Source organism: Ambystoma mexicanum, chromosome 6p (genome assembly GCF_040938575.1).
Source record: "Ambystoma mexicanum isolate Mex_15411 chromosome 6p, UKY_AmexF1_1, whole genome shotgun sequence".
NCBI lineage: Eukaryota > Metazoa > Chordata > Amphibia > Caudata > Ambystomatidae > Ambystoma > Ambystoma mexicanum.
Window position 1 is genome coordinate 1,093,920,526 of NC_090935.1, and position 14,861 is coordinate 1,093,935,386.

The 14,861-nt window shown below is 43.3% G+C and overlaps 1 protein-coding gene across 2 annotated transcripts in view; it reads right to left on the reverse strand.

Moving 5' to 3' along the window:
* The window catches only part of ERCC6L2 (ERCC excision repair 6 like 2), a 1,852,128-nt gene that overhangs the window by 540,227 nt on the left and 1,297,040 nt on the right, over window positions 1-14,861 (reverse strand). The gene's annotated exons all lie outside the window — the stretch shown is intronic.

Here is a 14,861-nt window from a genome sequence, read left to right on the forward strand (position 1 = left end):
TGCGGTATGGCCTTGGTAATGTGGGGAGATTATGCGCTCACTCACTCACTGGATTGGACGGTAGGGGCTGATGGGGCCTCCTTTCCTGATATCATGCTGCTGGTGTTGCGCTCAATCTATTCCGGACCAGCTATGAGGTCCTTCGCAGCCTCCCTCCCTCCCCTGATTCTTACTTCTGGGTGCTCCCTTCCATGATGCGGCATCTCCGGATTTACTATTGCTCACCGCCCGACACCAGTGAAAAATAATGCTCTCAATGCTCCGTCTGCAATTGAATACAAAGTTGATGCGAGTGATTTTCGTGTTAAAACACTGCTGATCTCAGGATACTTTGCTCGCACCAAGCAAATATCCAAATATAGGTGGAAACTTGTAATACGGCTGGATTCCTATGAAATATTTTCGGGGCATTGTGTGAGATGACATATGTGTGACCATGATGTCGGCCCCATGCAGGGTGGACAACGGTAATTTTTTGAGGAAGTGCTGCTGCTCTTGCTCTTATGACAGGATGCAGTGTTTCAACAAAGTGAAGCAACTTTATTTCAGGAGTGCCCATCATTGCAACCCAGCTCATTAACTGTCTCCTTTGAAAATACCATTCAACAAAAACGTTTTACATGTGTTTTTAAGGGTGCACAGGTCGTATTTTCGAAACAAAAATCGAGATAAGATTTAGGCAAACCTATGAGGAAACATTTTTGAAAGCATAGTTGTAGTTTCATGTTTTACATGTTACTATTTTTTGACATAGAGTTGGTGAAGATATTTTGCTTCATGCACTGCACGGCGGGATTCAGTGCCTATGTCCCCATCTGGATTCTGTCACTGGCGTGGGTCGTGGTGGCGGATGGACCAGCTATTTAAAGCATGAACGTGATTCATGGCCTAATGTTCCCCTCATTCCGCCTTCCTTCCACTGCCTTCCTCTCTGTTAGTGCTTGTGCTTCTGCAACTGCACACTGTTTCTGTTATTGACCCTATGGGGTGTGTGCATTGCATGGATTGGTCCTGGTCTGCATTGTGGATTGGGTCCCATTGTGGAGTTGTGGGGTGTTCGGAGGTGCGCAGAGGGATACGTGAACACTGACATCAATATGGGGACCTGTGGCTCTCCTTGGATGTATCACTTGTCTATCTGTGACTGGGGAGGAATCCACTTCTCCGGACTCAGTGACAGCATGAGTGCACCACAACTGTTTGTCCTATTCAGATGTGGTCTGACGTGCCTGGCTGCCCTTGGAGTACCATCTGGTTCAGTCATGGGAACTACACGGAGGATCTGGAATTTCAGGAACCTTAAGTGCCATGGATGCGGATGGGTACTTTGTGTTTGTGCTCCAGACTGCAATTGCTTTACCTGTACACTGTAAGCTGGAGCATACATTTGTTGATTCAAGTGTTTCATAAACTGAAATGTTGTATCACTGCTTGGTTTTGTTCAAGGTTCTGCGTCATTATTTGAAATGTGGTGGGTGAAAACTGCCTTTTTTCCCCTGTACATTTCCTTCCCTCTGTTGCTGTGCTTTGGGATGGTTTTTTGGCGGTTAAAAACTGCATTTTGTTTTGCTTTGATTCCTGTTCTTGGTTGAGATATATGTATGTAGCTTCTGCATGTTATTGTACATGGATAGGGCTGATTTGAGCTGGCGTTGAGGATCGGGAGGGGAACTGGAGGCATGGGATTGCCGGGGTCAGTTTGTTTTTGGCCTGTGTTTGGTTGATGGGGGTGTCATGCCACAATTGGGGCCTTACTTTGGTAATTAGGTGTCTGGTGGTTTACCTGATTATATCTCATGAAGTTGCATTGGAGGGTGTGATTGATGGGATGGGGTGGGTTGGGATGTCGGGGTACACATTGGCAGGTCTATTGGCAGGATGGAATGAGGGATGGGTGAGTAGGGGAACTTTGGCTCTGTGAGGTTGTGGAATGGCTGTGGCATTTATGGTTTTGGGGTGCATTTGGAGTTGAATAAGTGATCTTACATTATACTGTCTGATTATAGCAGGGTTTGTAATTTGGTGTATGCCAATTGGTTATTATGTGCATTTTGGTTTTTTCATTGCTGTTTTTCACATAGGTCTGGGTGTTGGATGGAATGGGGTGGTATGGGTGAGGGTGGTTCGGGTTTTTCATGCTAATGTAAAAGGAAAAAGAAAAGGGGGAGAAAAAAAAGAAAGGAAAAAGGGGAAAGGGAGAAAAAAAGAAGGAAGGGATTTTTTTCTTTTTTTTTTAGATGGTATGGGAAAGGTTATTGTTTATTGTTACTATACAATGATTGGGTTTGGGTTCTGGGGCAATTGCAGTTCAAGATTTGTTTCTTTTTCTTTTTGTACATAATTGCGCTCAAAATTACAGTGCAGTTTTGCAGGGTATACTGTTAGGCTTTGTATGTGATAGTTTGTGGTTTCTGTATGTTTGTGTTGTTATGTGTTGTCTTGTGGTGTTTTCACGACTCAGTCTTATATACCCTCATTTCTCCTCTGGCGTGGATGCCTTTGGGGTTGATAAGTTGGATTCCAATTGGTTAAAGTGTGCTGATGGGTGATTTGAGGATATGTTCCTGGAATGTCAAAGGCCTTAACATTCCAGGAAGCGAAAGGAAGTATTACAAAGACTGAGGAGGGAGAAGGTTGATATTGCACTTCTTCAGGAAACCCATTTGCTGAATGATTCCACTCATCTAGTCAAAAATAGATGGTATGCTAAGTCCTTTCACAATTGCCACTGTTCCAAGTCAAGAGGGGTGTATGTGCTCCCTCGAACAGGTTTGATTCTTCAGTTAGAAAAGGTGGTAATGGATGAGGAGGGGAGGATACTTCTTCTGGATGTTAAATATGAGGATGAATTGATCACGTTAGGCTTTATCTATGGACCGTGTACTAGTGGTAGTCCTTTCTTTGGGAAGTTGCCGTTACTGCTGAGGGAGTTTGGCGGGGAGCACATGATATTAGGGGGTGATTTCAATTGTGTGATGGACGGGAAGATGGACCGTTCGGCCCAATGTAGATTCACTGCCGAAAGTGCAAGTAAATCCTTAAGGGAGTTTGCAGATAACTTTAATTTAATTGATGCTTGGCGATTTGTTAATCCGGATGTGAGGGAGTTCTCATTCTACTCACCAGTGCATGACTCTCATTCGAGGATTGATTATTTCCTGGTTTCTGATAGGTTGGCGGACATATTGCAGGATGTGATGATTAAGGAGAGAAGTATTTCAGATCACTCATTAATGTTGATGCAAATGAATTTTGGAAATGCAAGAACAGGGTTATCCAGGTGGAGATTCAAACCTTACATTTTAAAGGAACAGGGGGTGGCTGAATCTCTGGAAGAGTTTACGAGGAACTTTTTTGAAATTAATGTGGGCTCGGCTTCTGATGTCATGGTTTGGGATAGTTATAAGGCGGCCGTGCGGGGAGAATTAATGAATGTAACATCCCGAACTAGGAGGGAAAGTATGATTGAACTTCAGAAATTGGAAGAGGATTTGGAGGTGGCACAAAAGAATTTTGCAGTTTCTAAGAGTGCGGATGATAGGCGGATGGTTGGGAGGCTTAAGGGACTGCGCAAATATAAAATGGATATACAGTATGAAAAGGGCATGTTCTTTATGAAGCAAAAGTTCTGGGAACAAGGTGACAAAAATGGGAAACTTCTGGCGAACAGTTTGCGGGGCCTAACAGATAACTCTTTTGTTCAGAAACTGGTGGATAATGGTGGTAATTATCTTATCCGGAAAAGTGAGATTTGTGAAGGTTTCAGGAAATTTTATGATACGCTATATCGCGAGGATCAATTCCCGTCTCAGGCTGACATGGACGCCTTCTTTGATAAAATTGCTATGCCGAGTTTATGTGCAGACCAGTCTGTGTTAGTAGATAGTACTATTACTGAGGAGGAGTTGTAAGTGGCGATTAATCAACTTGCTAAGGGTAAGTCACCGGGATTAGATGGTCTCCCAGTAGTATTTTATCGAACACTGATTGGTGTGCTGATGCCATTCCTGTGCACATTGTACAATGGTTTTATGAGAAATTGGATAATTTGCCCCTCTATGAAAGAGGCTTGTGTGGTTGTCCTTCCAAAACCAGGGAAAGATGGTAAAAAATGTGAGAACTACAAGCCGGTTTCTCTTCTGAATGTGGACCTCAAGATCTTCACTAGAATATTAACGAATAGACTGGATGGGTGCATTGGTAAACTGATTGGTAGTTCACAGTACGGATTTATGAGGGGTAGTTATGGCTACGATCATGTTAGGACGTTGATTGATGTCATGAGTTTGCCAAAAACGAGAATTCAGGATACCCTGTTGCTGTTTCTGGACGCGGAAAAGGCCTTTGACAGGGTCAATTGGTCTTTTCTTTATCAACTCTTGAAAGGATGGGATTTGGTGCCACATTCGTTAACACTATACGTGCATTGAATTCCGATATTAGTGCGAAGGTGTGGGTTAATGGGGCAATGTCCTCTTCGTTCTTATTATCCAGGGGGACTAGACAGGGTTGCCCGTTGTCTCCGTTTCTGTTTAATCTGGTGCTGGAACCCCTTATTTTGTACTTGATTCAGGATGGGGGTCTTCGTGGTCTTCGGTTTGGAAATGATGAATTGAAAGTTCTGTGTTACGCTGATGATATGACAATTGTTTGATCTAATCCAGCGGAGGGATGTGTGCGACTCGAACGGATGTTTGAAGAAGTGGGTCGTTTGTCGGGTTACAAGATAAACTGGGGTAAAACGGTGGCCTTCCCTTTGGATGTGGATGTCCCACGTGACGTTTTGGGATAATGGAACTGCCAATGGGAGATGAGGGCGGTGAGGTACTTGGGTGTTTCCTTGGTCCGAGATTTGAAAAGAATGACAGCTTTTAATGTGTCGCGGATATTGGGGGGGATTACTAGAGACATATTGAAATGGAACCAGTTGAAGATGGGGTTATGGGCCAAGATCAATGCAATTAAAATGGTTCTTTTACCTAAAATTCTTTACGTGATACAATCCATCCCCTTAAAATTCACGAAAAAGGTCCTTGCTCCTGTTGACAAAGCATTTCAGGGCTTTCTTTGGGGAGCTGGTAATCGCCCTAGAGTGCCTAGATATATTTTGCACCGGACAGTGAGGGATGAGGGGTTTGGTTACCCGAACTTGGCAAAATATTGTGTGGGTTTTTTGTTGAAAAAAATCGACCTCATACTTCTATGCTGATCAGGCTTATGTTCCCTTTTGGAATGTTATTGAGGGTTCACAATTTTCACCTTATGCTCTCAGAGATATATATTCTATGTTGAAAGTGCCGTCTTCAGTGAAAAAGTTGCCTATGATGTGTGCTATGAAGGATGCGATATTGCACTTTGTTGAAATTGATGGGGGTAATGCTTGGATGCACTATGATGCTTCCTTGTGGCATAATGCAGGTTTGCAGTTGGCAAACAAACCCTTATGCTGGGAGAGCTGGATCAATAAGGGCATTCTTCGTATTCGTGACGTGTGGTTGAATGGTTGTATGATTCCCTTTGACCAATTGAGGACGTCTTTTGGGATTGGGGCAAGGGAGAGATATTGTTACGATGATCTGAAAGCACTATTGACTGAACTGACTGGAATGTTGGATGGTGGGATTATCGAGGAGAGGCCTTCGTTGTGTGGCCTTCTCCGTTCAGCCTTGTATGTGGTTTCGACGTACATGAGATTGATGCCGTTAGATGAGGCGGATGAGAGGGCTTGGGACAGACTTCGCTTGTCATGGACAGATGGGGTGGGTGCAGATATCCCTGTTACAGAGTGGAATTATTTGCTTCGTGTGGGGGTGCAAGCGAAGATGGATTTGCAATTGAGGTATATTAGACAGAGGGTCCTCTATAAGTTATACTGGATACCGTCTAAGATGGCTAGGTTAGGTCTATCGGAATCTGATTCTAGTTGGGGATGTGGAAATGGCGGAGGTACCTTGATGCATATGTTGTGCTCGAGGGTTTCTGATTTTTGGTCCAATGTATTGGACAGCTTGGATCTTGTGTTGGAGGAGAAACTTCCACGTACGTTCCTTTCGACCATATTGTTGTCCAATAGAGGTAGGGGAAGCAGGGCTAGGAAGGGTGCGGATTGGATTAACAGAGTTATGGTCTTGGCGATGAAGCAGATCTTGCGAGTTTGGAAATCTAGGAAGAAACCTGGAGTGGAGGATTGGCTTTTTGACATGCAAGTTTTATCTAAGTATGAAAAGGTTATATTTTTTGGTCAAGGAAAGGAAGGAATTTATCATCGAATCTGGGGGCCTTTTAATGACCTGTATGGTTGAATACATGGGTTCCAGGTTTTGCTGGCCTATCGGTTGAATGGGGATGGTGTAGGACTGGTTAGTGTGTGTCTTTGTGTTGTCTTGTGTTTGTGGTTGAATGTCATGACTCTTTTCTGGAATTCAATAATGTTCTTATACTATTGGTTTGGGGGTCCATATTGTTAGACTTTGATTATATTTGTTCTGATGTTTTATGAGTTTTCCGATATGGATGTTTTCTTATGGTAAGATGCTTGTTGTACTGATGCTTGTTCTCTAAAATGCTAAATAAAGAGTTAAAAAAATAAAATAAAAAATAAAGTGGAAGCCAGGAGAGTAAAAGCTAACTATAGGCATTGGTCATGTAATCAGAGCATCAAGATTACAAAAAGATGGGTAATAGATGCTACCATTTATAAACAAAGGGAATTCTAGAAACTTCTGATCGGTTATAGGACAGCTGGAGCCTCAAGTAAACAGTACATTATGTAATTTAGTACCTGAATCAAGCTGAGTGGCATATCGGTCTAAGGTTTTTGAGAAACCTAGGGGATCCCATTATAGCTCTGGTTCAAATACCCCCTGGCATTTGTCTTTCAACGAGGAGTATATTGGTGATATCCTTCTTAAATCATCAACATCGAGAGCTGCTGGCCCGAATGGCCTGACTTGGTCCTAAAGAATGATATTAAACTGTGGTCCAGCATATTGCATCAGTTCTTCAGGGAGATCCTAAAGAGAAGATTGTTTCCACCCTCTTGGGAAATTGTCCTGGTAATACCATTTTTCAAGGGGGGGGGGGGTTGATGATTAAACCCAGTAAACTATTGAATGTTCGCTCTCCTTGATATAGATCGTAAGTTATTTATGAAACTCCTGCTAAACAAACTCTTATGGGTAGAAAAAGCGCAAGTACTATCTCGCCTCCAAACCGGCTTTAGACAAGGCCTCACCACCGTCGTGAATGGACTAGTTCTAAACTTGCCAAGTGAATACACCATGGAGAAAGACCAGGCACCTCTATGCGGTGCATGGATTGATCTTTCTAAGGCATTCGATCAGGTCGACAGGGCGCTACTTTGGAGTAAACTGAGGGAATGGGGAATTCCAGAAACGTTATCAATGCTGGTGGAAAAACATAAGGACACATCCTTAAGGGTGCGTCTTGATAATCAGGGTTATCTATCTGAGCTAGTTAAGGTGGAGAGAGTTTTCAGGCAGGGGTGCCTGGGGCCCCCCCTTTTCTTCAATTTGTATCTGGCAGATATGGGTGGTTTTTTAGAGTCGTCCGCATTGGTCAGCCCAGAGTTAAATGGTGTAAAGATCCATTGGCTGGCCTATGCTGACAACATTGTACTACTAGACAAAACGGCGATAGGAATGCAGCACCTACTGAATACATTGGGTGAATATGCCAGGTCAAATGAGCTATCTATAAACCCCCTAAAATCGAGGATAGTGGTATTCAGGCACCCAGAGAAACAAATTTGTTTTTCAAACTGGGTCTTGGAGGGCCAAACCATCCCAAGAGTGGAAGTATTAACCTATTTGGGTTATAAGTGTACGCTTCCCCTGCTTTACATAAAGTTGAGTCAGATATAGTTGAAAAAATCTCACAATTTATACCCAGATGATAAAACTAAATAGTAAATACTGTAAATTTTCCATTGTGCCATTAATAAAATTCTATATGGCAAAGGTTGTCTCAGTGATTTTATATGGTTTGGAGGCAAAGCCGAGGCTCTGGCAAATAAATTGGAGTATGCTGGAAGGACGGTTATGGAAGAAGGTTTTTGCTCTTCCAGTAAGCACTCCATCCTGGTGCCTGCACTTTGAACTAGGTCTAAAATCACTTGATTGCATTGCAAACTTGAAACTGATCTCACTTTATCAGAATATTGTTATGGGACGAAATACTAAACTGTTCGGGGACATCAAAATACATCTTGAACATTCAAGGTCAAAGTTTCTGGGTAATCTTGAAAATAAAGTGAAGGATTCCCTAGCAAAAATCGACCTAAATTTAGAAATTCTGGTGACAAATCCATTAAAAGTAAAGCGTGAGCTGGAAATACTCGACTGGATTGAAACAATTGCTAAAGTAAGATGTTCAATACCAGTCAACCCCTTCCTATTAGTTGGTTGACAAAAAACGTGGTTGTCTCCCACGCTATCTGGTGAAATTTCCAGATAAACAAGTGAGAAACAACTTTTTGAGGATAAGATTAAATGTAATACATACTGGGGAAGTGCTAGCTAAATGGAACCAAGGAAGCCACGCCATTAAGCTCTGTAAAATCTGCGATACTCCATCGAACCAATTGCTAAAACACATCCTAATGGAGTGTGAGGGAAATTGGAAAATGTGATTGGCCCTCTTTAGAAGATTTGGGATTAAAGAAGAAGGGATTATTGCAGATATTTTTTGGGACAGGAAGTAGCATTAGTATCCTCTGTGGTGAAAGTTTTGGAAAGTTGTAATCTCATTGCCCGAGAGTAGGTAGCCTCTGTAGAAGGTCTACTATCTGAGTTGGACATTACACATTAAAAGATAATAAAACTATTAGAGCAATATCCACGCTGCTCCCAGCCCAATGAGAAGTAAACAACGGAATGTGGTTGCAAATCCTATATTTGGCAATGCTGTTTTCTCCTCTTTTATGGATTGAAGCATCTATTTATGAAGTTTTGTAAATAGTTAATGTCTTTTTAATGTTGCTCTATTTTCTTTTAAGTTCCTTTTTTTCCTTGCTTTCCCATTTAAAATGTATCAAATTTGTAAAGGTTTTGGATAAACTATAAACAAATTAAAAAAAAAAATCTACATTCTCATGAGGACCAGCAGAATGACAGAGATCTGTGGGAATTAAGATAGGAGTTTGAGTTTTTCACTTGACAACTAGTGCATCCTCCAAAGCACCATGCAGAGGTAATACTCTGGAGCAGAACAACTTTCCCGTCTGGTTAACATTGGAGGTGAACAGGTCCAATTAAGGGTGAAGATCTCTTCCAGAGCTCCCACTCCTGCGGTGGAAAAGATGGGTTCCATCAGGGACATGTTGCTCCCTAAAGCGGAGAACCACAGTTGCATTACTTACCTGCTTAGTAGCAGCAACCCCACACCACCCGGCTTGTTGATGCACCACATGGCCACTGTGTTGTCTATTCTAACTAGGACACAATTGACTCGAGAAAGAAGACAATCAGGGCCAGCCTCATTGCCCACAACTGAAGCAAAGTGATGTGCTCCCAAGCTTCTGTCGAGGACCAAAATTCTCTCACTTTAAGATCCAGCAGATGAGTGCCCCAACCTTTCAGGGAGACGTCCATGACCATCATCAGTTGAGGCCATGTTTGCCGAAGCAACTCCGCCTTCAGAATGGTGTCTCGTTGGCCCCACAATAGCAATTCACGGGAAAGAGTGTCTGAAACTGGCAAGAGATATGCATTTGAGCCCACTGAAATCAAAGGAGCCAGTACAGTGACCACATGTGCAACCAGCTTTCCGGCATCACCAGAATGCAGGAGGTCATGAGGCCCAGTAGGCACAGAAAAGCAGATGCCAGGACCAGAAGGCATGCTTCAAAGGTGATCACCATCTGATACATGTGAGGGAAGGCACTGGCCAAGCAGATGTCTAGGACCACCCTAAAGGACCGTAGAGACTAAGGCAGCGGAATGAGGGACATGGTGAAGTTCAGGGAGACACCCAAGCCAGTGCAGCAAGTTGCAAGTGTCATACAAATGTGCCAACCCCAACTTAAGATCCAGCAGATGAGTGCCCCAACCTTTCAATGAGACGTCCATGATCACATTCAATGGAGTCCATGCTTATCGAAGCAACTCCACTTTCAGAATGTTTTCTCGTTGGCCCCATGATAGCAGATCACAAGATACAGTGTCTGAAACTAGCAAGATGTATGAATTTGAGACCATTGATAGCAAAGCAGCCAGTGCAATGACCAAATGACCAACAGGGCTTCCGGCATCACCAGAATGCAGGAGGCCATGAGGCCCAGCAGATGCCAGAACCAGTAGAAATGCATCAAAGCAGATCAACCCCCAATACACTATGTCTGCTGAGCATGCTCAAAGGAGCCAGCCTTTCATGTAGAGGAAGATGTAACTTTCAATTTTGTACAGGGAATCCACTGCCCAATGTGTTATCACTTCGATCGCATAGGTGATTTTGGGCACCACTTTGCCTTCATAAGATTTTAGAAATGGGTCAATGAATATCTGCAATACTTCATTTTTATCCTAAGCATCTGTGAGGCCATAATTAAGATACCAAGAAAAGGTCTTCTCCCTATTAAATAGGAATGGGTCAAGAATGCACCCCTGCCTCAAACCTGTATGGGTTTTCGATAGCCCTTGAAAGGGTTCCCTGTTGATCAATTCTCACTTGAACCTTGCTCTGTTCATGTAACCCCACTAGGAGTTTAAGCAGGTTCGGGGGGATGCCCCAGTCAAGTAATTTATTCCATAGTTTGTTCCAGTTTATCAGGTCAAAAGCAGAATTTAGGTCTATGGATGCCACATAGACATTCTTCTATATACCATTCGGAACCTTCTCCTGAGTACATTTCAGGATGAAGCCGTTTAGGCTAATGGCATGCATATTCCTGAATTTGAATTTGGTTTGCTGTTCCCGGACTCTTCCAATCCCTGCTGCCCATTCCTGTAGTTTTTGTAGATTTTACTTGCAAAAATCTTGCTGACTGCATCCAATAAAGTTACTGGACGTTAACAGCGAGGGTCTGAAGTTAAGCCCTTCTTTTTGTAAATCGGCAAAATGTACGTTGTACGCCATGAGGGTGGGAAGTCAGCCTTTTCAATGATATCTATGTAGAGTGGAGTTAATATGGATACCCAAAAACCTGGGTCACTTATAAACAAAAGGTTTGATAACTTGTAACTTGTTCAGACCCAGTGCGGTTGAGCTGCTGGATTTCATAATTTACTGCACTAACTGCGGATCGATTTTAAGTAAAGTATCTGAGCCTTCTATATTCAATCGCTCTCGAATGGGAGGAAGAACGCTGTTCTATCAAGAATAAGGACTCGTAATGTCTGACCCAAACTCCCGCTTCAACTCCATTTGTCTGTAGGGCCGCTTGACTACATATCAATAAGTTCACTACCCTCCAAGAATTACTAACATAGCTGTTTCTAAGCAGTATTAACATAAATTCAGCGTCATTTAGCTTTATTCTGACCTGCTGCTGTTTACACCAGTTTTATCTGGTTATTTAATGTGCCTAATTTCGTTATCCTGCAATTTCACTGCACTGTTGTTTTTCTGTATCTTATTAATTTTTTGCCTCATAATACGTTTAGCATTTGCTATTTTTTCCATTGGATAAATGGGTCTATTTAGCAGGTCTGATCCACTGTTTTCCGCTGCCATTCAACGTACACTTCTCACCTTCAACCTGGAAACTAAAAATGAACTACAGAAAACGTAAATATTTTCACTTAATATGTTGTTCTATGGAATGTTTCTGCTAAGGAGATGTTATATTTCATAATGGTCCCTTTATTGCATTGTATTCAATTTCCCCCCAGCAGTAACAACTAGATTGTTTGACCCACAGGGGGCTTCACATGATAGACCAAACTCCACTTTGACCCTCAGGAAACAATGATTGCTCCATTTGTTAACGACACTATCTAGCTTTGGACAGCATGCAAATAGATTTAAATCTACAAAGATGTAATCTATAACCAATCTACTGTTGCCCCTCTGCCATGCATGCTTTCCTGGCAAATCCACATTGATGTTACCATTCAGTTTCTGTAAATGGTGGGCATACATAGATTCCCACCACATTAAACCATTCCTCTCTATTGCGGTTCGCGGAAACACTAATTCACGTTATCATCATACTTTTGATGGTTATCCACCATCTCTGGGAATGATTAATTCATATCACCTGCAAAATAAAAGTAACTCCCAGCCTTTTCGCCCCTCCATTTAAGTACATAGTCACAGATACCTGCGAGAAGTGTCCTTAGCTCTGCCGGACCAGAGATAGATAGCTCTATAGTTTGCGTTCCAACCTGCAGATCATAAGCTTCAATATTGAAAAACGTGGGGCTAGATTTTATCACGCACATCAGACCCATTAACGGGCAACCAGTGAATCTCCTTGTTGCAGCCTGCAGATGGATACTATACCCCTCAAAGACTGGCCGAGAAAGGAGCCATGTCTATTGAAATAATATAATTAGACTTTCTTCTAAGATTGACCCCAAAGCAGGATCTGTAAATACATGGGCATTACCCTGTGAGTTCCATTCCAATATGGAACATTTATCGTTTTGATTTAATTTGTTAAGACCTTTTCAGCACACTCCCTGGGGGTCTTGCAATGCATCGATTGGCAGAGGTGTAATACTCTGTATTGTGGTTCTCGCTAAGGCCCTAAAGGCACACCTTAGGGAAATGCGACATGGACATTTGCTTACTGCAGTCCCAGCAGGGCTTAAAGCCGATGGCCTTTAGGGGGTTGGGCACAACACAGCAGGCTCTAAAAGAGCAGGGTGGCATTCAGAAATGTACTGAGTGCACAGGAAAAAGGAACTGAAGTCATGGAGTGCAGAAGATCCATATATACTGGCCCCTATGTCAAGTCTTGCATCTCAGCACCCAACGGCGCCAGGTAGCCTCCGGTGCCTGTAAACGTGTCCAAGGACAGCTGGCACTTCTGAAGATATAGCTAAAATAAGGAATATGTGAGAGGAAGGAATCCATTAGAAAGAGCAGGGGTGGTTTGTCCAAAATGAGCTAGGGTGTGCCAACCCGCCAGCACCTTCGCCCATCATGGAAAAGCAAACTCAGTGGAAACTGTGATGAATCATGGGATTCAGTCACTTCTCCTGAGAGGGGAGCCTTTATTCCTAAGGCCCTTTCTCTTGGACCAGCAGTAACTTAGCTCACATAACAGTCGGCAGGGCTCTAATAGGCTCTTTATTTGAGACTCCTTTATTATACCGTGATCTTACTAACCCACTGAGTGGGCACCCACACCACTGGTGTCTGCAGTCACTTACTGCACAATCCCATGCTGGATGTGCCTGGACCCTGCTGTTCACTGGCACGGTCCTCCTCGAGCGCATAGATAACGACCTGGTATCCTTTCTCTTACAGCTCCTAGAGGTCTAAGGCTGTATTTATTGGCCAAGGAGACCCGAATCATACGAGTCTTCCCATGCTCACTGCAGACATGGTTTCCAGAGTCCAGTACCCATAACAGGACTCCAAGCACAGCGTCCCTGCTGCACCACTGCAGACAGTAAGCTGTTTTTAGATACACCACTGGTGTATTCTAGGCACCAATCAGCCATTATTCATTAATTTTTTAATCAATCATCAATCCCGAGATCCTGACAGCTTTCCCTTCCCCCACAGATTACCTATATGGACAGCACCACTACCAGTGATCATCCTGATGAAGGCCACCACCACCACAGGCTCTTACCCAGCCCTGTTTGGCCGAAACACCTCTGTGTCGATGTTTTGTGGCACAACCTTTGTATATATGTGTTGGATAGTGTTGTGTACACTATTTTGTTGAATACCCCCGGACCTACTACAGTCCTGGGTCACGCCCTGCACAAGTTCTATGTCACTACCTACCTGTATTGTATACTCGTGCACCACTGTGGAAATAGTCTCTCAATAATTGAAGAGGACTATACTCACCTGTATTTCCCTTAAGAAAAAACATCTGTCCATACTTTCGTGCTTACGAAAGTCCTGTAAATGTTTAATTCGATTTATCTGTGCAAAATCGTTTTGAAGGCAAAATAAAATAGCTTCAAAACAAGACAGCTGTCTACGGATCTCCCATCCTGATTTCTAGCATTTTACATACAGGTACCCTCCTGGGCATATCAGGACTCCGCCAGGCGCCCTTTATTGAATCTCGGTGAACCAGAATGGACATGTGTGGGCACAATCAGTATGAAAATGTTTTTTAAACTTGCATATTTATTTTATTTATTTATTGAGCATTTGTTAGGCGCCTGTACAACAAAATAGTGTTTCAAGGCACCACAAGGCAAACAGGGGAGAAAAAAACAAAATGGCAAAAGACAGAAAATATACAATCGCGGTCCAACTAATCCTTTTGCCATTCTGACGGGCAAGTGCTGTGAAGGTATGCAGTGATAAAATCATTGCAAAAATGTCGCCTTTTTGCCACAATACTTTGTGTCCACGGCCATTTTTGCAGCGATTTTAACACATGGAACCACTGTGAAGAGAAGCACAGGAGAAGGGGGGTGGGTGGAGAGGGAGAAAGGTATGGGCAAGTGCTGGTGAGAGCCCGGGTGGGAAGAGCCGAGGGTGCCAGGGGAGGAACCACTGGCTAAGTGCTAGGGTGGGGAATCCCACGGGTGGGATGCATAGCTGCTCGGTAAGGGACCCACAAGGGCAGTGCTGGAGGGGGGACGGTGCTGGTGTCGACTGGGTTTGGGCATGGTACCTGTGAGATTCATGAAGATCCAGGCCGCCAGTCTCAGCGGCAGTGTGGTGATTAGCAGGGAAGGGAAAGAGGGAAGGAGGTAGAGGAT